Genomic DNA, 8,801 nt, shown 5'->3' with positions numbered 1-8,801 from the left:
GGAAGGATGTTTTAGTGGTTCTGCCCAAGCAAATATTATTTAATTTTCCTCTTAATGTGATATTGCAGGTGTCACTCTGTGATACAGAAAATTGTATTTCAAAATGTATCCTTCAGGTAAAGAAGTTATTTTGGGCACACAGTAACCCAAAGCTAAATACTGAACATGAAGTAAGAAGATTGCAAAAATGGAAACCAGGAAATCTAAATTCTATTACCAGTCTTGCCATTAATCATTATCATGTGACCTTAAATTACATGTTTTTTGGAGTCTGAGATTCTTCATCTGTAAAATGAGACAGCTGGACTAGCATTTCCTTCAGACACAAAATTTTCTTGACACCTTTTCAGGCATCTTTTATCCTTCTTATTCTTTCCCTCTTCTCACTTTTCTTTTTCCTTTTTAGGTTGTCTGTATCTGCAAGGATATAGGGTGAGAGAACAGACCCTTAGTTCCAAACAATTAGTAATTGAACTCTAGCCTCCATCCGAAGAGTTCAAGACTTTCTATTTCTGTGCAGAAAATGAAACAGAAAACCAACGGTAAGTCAAGATCTTTGTATTTCTTCTCCTTTACCAGTCCTGAAAAGGCCTTCTTAGCAAACTCTCATCCTTACTTCCAACTCCAACTTCACATCTTCAGTTCAATTCTCCCTCTGCCTTATGCAGTCTTCATAGCTAATACTCTCCAGGATTTTTTTTAATGCATCCTAGATAACTCTTCTAGAATTATTATTATTTTTTCAAATGGAAAAATAGTCCACAATTCTTCCCAAGTCACTGGCTGGCCCAGGCTTCAACATAAAAAATTCACTATTATCATAATTGGTAAATATTATAATTTATTAATTCACAGATTTGCTGTTTCACCTCTTTTCACACAAATCTTACTAAAACGTCTATCTGAATTTGGTCAGTTATTTGGTTTTGTTATAAGCCATTGAAGGACATAGGACTTACCTGTCTATCTAATTCATGATATGTTCAGTATCAAGCTTGTCACACACAAATGGGCACTTAGTTCATAATGATACTAGGGGAAAAAAAGGGCAGTAAAGTTCACAGAGACAAAGCCATGAGGCCAAGCAAGTGTTATTTGGTACCTAGAGGATCTCCATCCCTCAAGTCTCCCTGACCTAACTCCAATCCCCAAGACATCCAGCGTCCTCCATCTCCCATCCCTACCTACAACTGTTTCATGACCATCCCTCACCCATCCAGTAAAAAGGATCTAATAAAGAAATTCACAGTAATTTGTGAAAACACATGACGTGGTAAAACTTCCAGAGATATTTGTGAGAACCAGATACTAACCCAAAGAAATAACACTCTAAAAGTGGAATTTCAGGAATTTCCATCAGGTGATCATTTGGAAGATGGAGAAAGGATCTCTCTAGGCCTTCTCCCATTGCATAAACCTTGCCTGTTCCACTCATTTCTAAAGATGAGCTACAGGAGGAGGATCATGAGAATAAAACTGCTAGATATGTTGCCAGGATCTTCTTTCCAGAACTTGTGCTGTATAATCTGGGTGACAGATTAAGATAGTTCCCTTGAAGGTGAGGCTCCATCCAGCTAGCAGATCAGAGAAAAGGTCAATGAAACACAATTAACTTCCATCTGATAAAATCCACTGGGTTCTCTAAGAGATGAGGTTGAATAGTTGGATCTCACTGCCAAATCCATAGGGGATTTTATAAGAAACAATCGAGTCACTACAGAAATATTTCTAAGCACAAAAGCAGAGTGTTACATAGTACATAAAAGTCTGGTTCCGCAAAGTGCCCACTTACACCTAGAGTAAGTTTAAGAAATGACACAAATCATATATCCTCTCAGAGAATCACAACATTAGTGTTTCTGAGACAAACTTCTGGAAAGAACACTGGTAAACTGTCTTGGTGTCTGTGTGGTTTTTTTAATAACATCTATTGACATCGCTTAGAGTAAATGTTATATAGGCATGTTTCATAAAACATCATCCCATGTTTGCTGAAGTGTCAAGAATTTAACAAAGAACTGTTTTGCCTTGATGGCAATATTTGTTTACTATGTGTTTGATCAATTAAGCTTTAAAGCTAAATAGAAACAAAATACTAGTAACAATTTTTAAAACATTATAGCTCAATCACTATTTCCAAACAGTATACACTCTTCTGATCCTTTTATATTAGCATATTTCATTGGTACCACAGCATATTCTACATTTGGTATATTTTTATTAAATCTAACAATCTAAGGAGCATGGTTTATCTTATGAATTTCAAACTAACTAACCAAGAGAAACAATTAGAAAATAAAAAGATTTTATAATATTTCTTCTCCCCAGAGTCCAACAAATTGTGTAATGGCCAGTTCTGTGTCTTTTTTTTTCTGCAGCTGGATTACAGCTCTGAAAGCATCTATCAAAAAAATGGCTTCCTTTGCATCAGGATATTCACGACTTCATGAATTGACCTCTAGAACAAACCAAAATGCAAAAGAGACCCTAACTCTTAAAAGGATCCACAAAATTGTCACCAACTTATAGGAAGAAAGAAAATGTCTATAATTATATAACTTTTCAAATGAATGTTTCTCCAACATATTAAAACTGTGTGACGAGATTATAATTTTGTTCTTGAACCAAAGCACTGCACCAATATCGAATGTGACATTGAGGTATACAACTTATATCAACATCACTAATACCCTCATATTTTCCCCCTCGGGCTGCATATGTGAACAGTAAAATATTGTATGCCCTTTACTCTCTCTTTTGAGAGCATAAGTACAGTAAAGCTTATCTAATTTTACCTTTTACATTCCTTGCTAAATGTTCCACTTTGTGCTTAGGTTGTTTGCTTCCTAGAATGCCTTTAGGCCATGATGCATGAAGCTGATATTTGGGAAAATTAAGATCATGAAAATAAAGTGGCTTAAAAGATAAATAAATAATTCATCCAAACAAGGTCCTCTTCCCCACCACCCCTTTCTTTTGAGATGAATCTTGCTTTGTTGCCCAGGCTGGAGTGCAGTGGCGTGATCTTAGCTCACTGCAAGCTCCACCTCCCAGGTTCATGTGATTCTCCTGCCTCAGCCTCCCGAGTAGCTGGGACTACAGGTGCCTGCCACCACGCCTGACTAATTTTTTATATTTTTAGTAGAGATGGGGTTTCACCATATTAGCCAGGACGGTCTCGATCTCCTGACCTCGTGATCCACCCGCCACTGCCTCCCAAAGTGCTGGGATTGCAGGTGTGAGCCACCACGCCCGGCCATCCCTCTCAAGCCATTTTACGATCAATTGGCCCAAGTTCCTCCCAAGACTTCCCAGATGAAAGAAAATAATAGCTATTGCTAGAAATAATAAAATAAAGAATTAGGCTGAATTTAGAGAAGAAAACTCAAAGACATGGGTCTTACGTACTACCTGAATTTCTATCACAGTGCAAACTAAAAATAAAAGAATACTCTTCTCTTGATCCTGAAAATAAAATACAGAGAAATTCAAAAGAAACCCTAACCATTGGTTTCATTTCTCAGTGGAACAATCTCTGTGTGTATCCAATATGTTGTGATGTACTTGGAAGTCTCATGGCCTCACTAATGAAACATGAATCACAGATTTCAAGGAGTTCAGCTGAAAGATTCAAGTGCTCTGGAGAAACTCACACACTCACAAAACTGAAATCTTGTCTTTTTATAAAATAATAGTACTGTGTTTGAAACCTTGCGAGGATCTCATAGCTCAACCCCTCTTCTTTTCAGAAGAGGCTCAAGGAGGTAATTGTCTATTGAAGATGAAATAGGTTGTTAATGGCAGAACCAAAACTGAATTCAGGTCTTCATCACTCCATCCAGTGTCTTCATTGCACTCAGAGTCCTTATTGCACTCAAAACAATGTAGTATGGTTTCAGAGATCATGAAACCACTGATTACCCAACCCAAAGTTGTCAAATACTTTCAGTCTTTAGCTAAGAACTGACACACATCGATTCCAGCAATAAATCTTGCTTGTATTTCTACAATCTCATGGAAGGACTTCATGTTAATTCATATTATATCCTTTTCCAGAATCTTAAATGTGCAAAAGATACAGAAATGCATGTTATTTTCCCCTATACTTTGCAGCTCTGCCCCACCAAAAAGACTGAAGTCCTCAAAAAGATGGCTACAGCTTGTGGCTGTTGTTCACCACAACTCAGATAGAGGCTTGTGAGTGTGTAAGGTTGTGCTACTCAGTTCATGTATTAAGAGAAGCTGCCAAAATGAACTGATGCCAAAAAAGGCATGCTGTCATACTCTGACCAACTTAATATCATAACCAGAAAATATTCAACTAACAATAACAGATAGCCCTCTGTTCTGAAAATGGTCCCTTTGTTCTCCCAGTATTTGCCATGATAATAATGAGGTCTTTCAGCAGGGACAGCATCAGTAATGTTCATGTCAGAAACCTGGGGTTCACACATCCGCTCCCCAGAGGTGTGCTCTGCCTTTCTGGACCCTGGCCATGGAATGCACAAACTGTCCCATTACCAGGCAGCCAGTCAGCGACCACAACTAACTGTAACATTGGCAGAGCTTTCCCTTGAAGGAGAAAAACAAAAGCAACTACCTCAGAAAATGTGAATACAGTTTTCTCTGAATCAAGCATCCATATAAATCACTTAAAATTGAAAGGTATTGGCCAGGTGCAATGGCTCACGCCTATAATCTCAGCATATTTTGGGAGGTTGAGGCAGGAGGATCACGAGGTCAGGAGTTCAAGACCAGCCTGTTCAACATAGTGAAATCCCATCTCTACCAAAAAACACAAAAATTAGCTGGGCATTGTTGCGTGCACCTGGAGTCCCACCTATTCGGGAGGCTGAGGCAAGAGAATCGCTTGAACCTGGGAGGTGGAGGTTGCAGAGAGCCAAGATCGCACCACTGCACTCCAGCCTGGGTGACAGAGTGAGACTCTGTCTCAAAAAAAAAAAAAAAAAAAAGTAAAAGTAAAAGGTATCAACATTCAAAGTTCAGAGTCACTCCCACAAAACTACTGTTTCTGTTCCTGGATGGTTCTAGAGATCAAAACAGTCTTGAACATTATGCATAAAGTTTGTGAGTGAGCATTTTTATGTTGAGAGGATTCTTAGCTTTTATATGATATTCAAAGAGATATGTGACCCCAAAATATAACTTTTTAGTTCTAATTTAAGAACATTTTCCAAAATCCATAAAGTTCCCATCTCCTACAGATACAAAACCAACCTTCTACATTTGCAGCATCTGACTGCACTTTTAGGGCTAGCCTTTTGTCATATCAAGGAGATCTCCCGATGAGCCCAGTAATCAGTTAGCCAATAAATGTTCATTGAACACCTACTGTGGGCCACAGTTACTGGCTGCTACCAGCCTACTACCATTAAGGAGAGTCAAGGCCGGGCGCGGTGGCTCAAGCCTGTAATCCCAGCACTTTGGGAGGCCTAGACGGGCGGATCACGAGGTCAGGAGATCGAGACCATCCTGGCTAATACGGTGAAACCCCGTCTCTACTAAAAATACAAAAAAAAAACTAGCCGGGCGAGGTGGCGGGCGCCTGTAGTCCCAGCTACTCGGGAGGCTGAGGCAGGAGAATGGCGGGAACCCGGGAGGCGGAGCTTGCAGTGAGCTGAGGCCGGCCACTGCACTCCAGCCCAGGCGACAGAGCGAAACTCCATCTCAAAAAGAAAAAAAAAAAAAAAAAAAAAAAAAAAGGAGAGTCAGAAAAAAAAAGCCAGAGTATCCGAGTTCAGATTTTAGCTCTGCCACTTCCTGGCTGTGACCTTGGGCAGGGTACTTTAACTTTCCTTACTTTAGTTTCCTCATCCATCAGTGAGGGTAATTATAGTACCAGCCTCATACTCTTACACGAATTAAAAGAATGGTGTATGGAAAGCTCTGAGAGAGTGTGTGGCCCCACTGAACTCTATTTTCAATATCATTAGCAAGGATTTATCAGTCTATATACAGACCTCTCATCACCGTGTACAGCTTTGGAAGGAATACATCTCGTCTCTTTCACCTCACTGTCTGCTGGTAGAAAGGATGAAGGAGAGATCCATCAGGGTTTCTGTCTTAAGAGGACCTAATAGAGAGGGCCAAGTGTAGTTTCAGACTTTCTGGGTCAAATGTCACATAATCTTGCCATTTAGAATCCACAGCCTATGGCTGTCAAAATTCTGCTAGCCCAACTCCTTGGTAAACTTGGAAGATTTTCCATCAGTATTCCTAGAAGCCCTATCCTAAATCCAAAATGTTCTCAGAAGGTCCCTGCAGGGCCTAAGTAGTACTGGTGCAACTCCAATTCTTGTTCTGCCTCATCTATTGACTTAACGTGCAGATTAGAAGGAAAATCCCTCAACTGTTTGGTGTTTGGGTTTCTTAGTAGAATTATGTTCTATGAGGATAAATGAATAAATATCAAACAACACAATTATTTCTTTCCTTAAGAAGGGAACACTAAAAGCAATCCATCTATTTTCTTTTGTGTCTCACCTACTCAGCCTGAGAAAATTTTCTCAATGGCTCCTTGTCTCCAAATCCCCTCCCAACTTATTCTTGGGTTTGGAACAATTTTTATCCCCTCAATTTTTGAGGGAAAAAACCCACTTTCTCCATAGAGATTTAGCTAATGTAGAATTGTGTTTTCCATCTGAGTTTGCCCAACAACCATGTAAAACTCATTTCAGCAACGTGTCAAGCAATTTTTTTAAAGTAATCATTCTGTTATAACAATAAACGTACATCTTATATATGCCATTTTATGTATGTATATTTGGGTGAATAAATATCCTTTCATGTGTCCCCAAATCTGTCTTTTAAAAATGGAATCCATTCTTAAGAGAATTTTTATTTCAGTGACTCTTCACAGGATATTAGCCCAAAGTAGAGGAATACTCAGGATGCACAAAGTTTTGAATATACTAGTTTTAAATATGCTATTGGGCTATTTGATCAACCTTTTGAAGCAGACTAGGAAGGATCTTGGCATTTGTAATTATTGGTTTGATATCTTCAGGGAGGTAGGAATGTGTCTATCCTGCTTAATCTATGTCTTGAAGCTAGCACAATGTACAACATACACTAAGCTTTAAATATTTATCTAGTAGAATCATAAATAAATTTCAGTTATAGTTACTGATATGATCACAGATGGAATTTGAATCTGCTAATTTTGAGTTTATATTCTAATTGTAATAGAACTTTAAGGATAAAAAATTGTAGAAAGCTTTTAGGGAGAACTTGAGCCTAAATATATTATAATTATGAAGAAATGGTGGCATATACATCAGGGGCAGCCTGAGCAGTGACTGGAGCATGAGAAGAAACTCACAGTATCTTCTCTCTCTGCTCTATTATTCTTTGTGCATCTGCTTCATTCTTTCTCCCTGCAAGTTGACTTTAGTTGCTATAGAGCATGAGTATGTGAATCATGAGTCTTAACCCATTTATGCTGGAAGTTGCAAATTTTTGTGTGAAAAATCAGACCTTGATGATGACCTTGAGCAGGATATAAATAACTCCCACAAATTTAGCATTCCAATAATGGAGCACTAGGCATAAATGGGTTAAATCCCAGTGACAGTCACAACCTCTTATCAGCATCCACACATGAAGGCTGCTTAACGTGCATATTCATAAAACCTATGGCCAGAGAATAGGGTAGGAAAACCTTTGTAGCAATCATATCTAGGATCATCATGTTAGGGTCAGTTACTCTGCATAAGATGAGTAACAACAGCAAGGGCCTACCCAGTAACACTTATGGGAGAACCAATCTCAAAAAGGGAGATTCCCCTTTATCAAACATGAAAAATAGAAGCCTTCGTAGTTCCAAGGGACTTTCTCCCTCACAGAAGTAGATGCTGTCAATCCACTCTTTCCAAATTCTTACAAGTTGAGTCTCTTGGCTTGGATGGTGAGACCCAGATTGATACCTATGCAGCTGCTCTTCAAGTTGAACTACTATCATTTGCCATCAAAGAATCTTGAGTGATTAGGGTGACCATATAATTTTGCTTCTAAATCAGAACACTTTGAGAGAAGACACTATTAATAATTATACTGGGACAACAGATGTAAGCAGAGAATGTCCCAGGCAAAGTGGGACATATGTCACTTTATGAATAATTCACAAACTAGTATTCTCTGTTTCCTCATCCACATGGAGTAACATGATTTTAGCTGATAGCTTCAAGTTTATATGTTCTCAGGTCCAGGTTCAGGTCCTTGTGAGAGAATAATTTCTCTCTTTCAATCCCAATTCCAACAAACTGAAAGACCAATTACTTGTGACCAAGAAGGTGAGGTCGTACTATACACACACACACATACACATAAATAAACCCTGGGAGCTCTGCAGCCCTAACACTGTGTTTGTTTTTTGGAGTATAGTGTATAGTGTAGGGAAGGAAGGGTTGCATTTCCAAAAAAAATTGAGATTTTAGGAAGCCAACTGTTGGGATTTTATCCTACTTAACATAGGTTTAAATATATAGATGTAGAGAAGACCTAGAAGCCAAAGAATTCTCAAAGTAACTATACAATTTAATGAGCTAGCTTGCCACAATTCTGTGGCTGCTTGAAGAAGACACAAAGTTCCTATGTCAGAGACAAAGAATTTTATTACTCATAGCAAAAGCAGTCACTACCCACCACTACTAAGCTGTAGCCCATAACACTGTTTCCAGCTCTGACACCAACTGACTGTATTATCTGCAACAAGTCATTTGGCTTTTCAGATATTTAGTCCTCACCTTTATTTTTGCACTAGGTAGACACAGCCCAAAATA

General features: G+C 38.7%; 1 long non-coding RNA gene across 1 annotated transcript; it reads left to right on the top strand.

Annotated features, from left to right (window-relative positions):
- Positions 1–405: 405 nt before the first annotated feature.
- Positions 406–2,584, top strand: LOC135971132 (uncharacterized). The gene is made up of 2 exons (XR_010587211.2): positions 406–542; positions 2,379–2,584. It is a non-coding gene; the product is annotated as an uncharacterized lncRNA (long non-coding RNA).
- Positions 2,585–8,801: the final 6,217 nt, after the last annotated feature.

This window comes from Macaca fascicularis, chromosome 6 (assembly GCF_037993035.2).
Source record: "Macaca fascicularis isolate 582-1 chromosome 6, T2T-MFA8v1.1".
In the NCBI taxonomy this organism is placed as follows: Eukaryota; Metazoa; Chordata; class Mammalia; order Primates; family Cercopithecidae; genus Macaca; species Macaca fascicularis.
The sequence above is the reverse complement of the archived record's forward strand: the minus strand, read 5'-3'. Positions and strand labels throughout refer to the sequence as shown.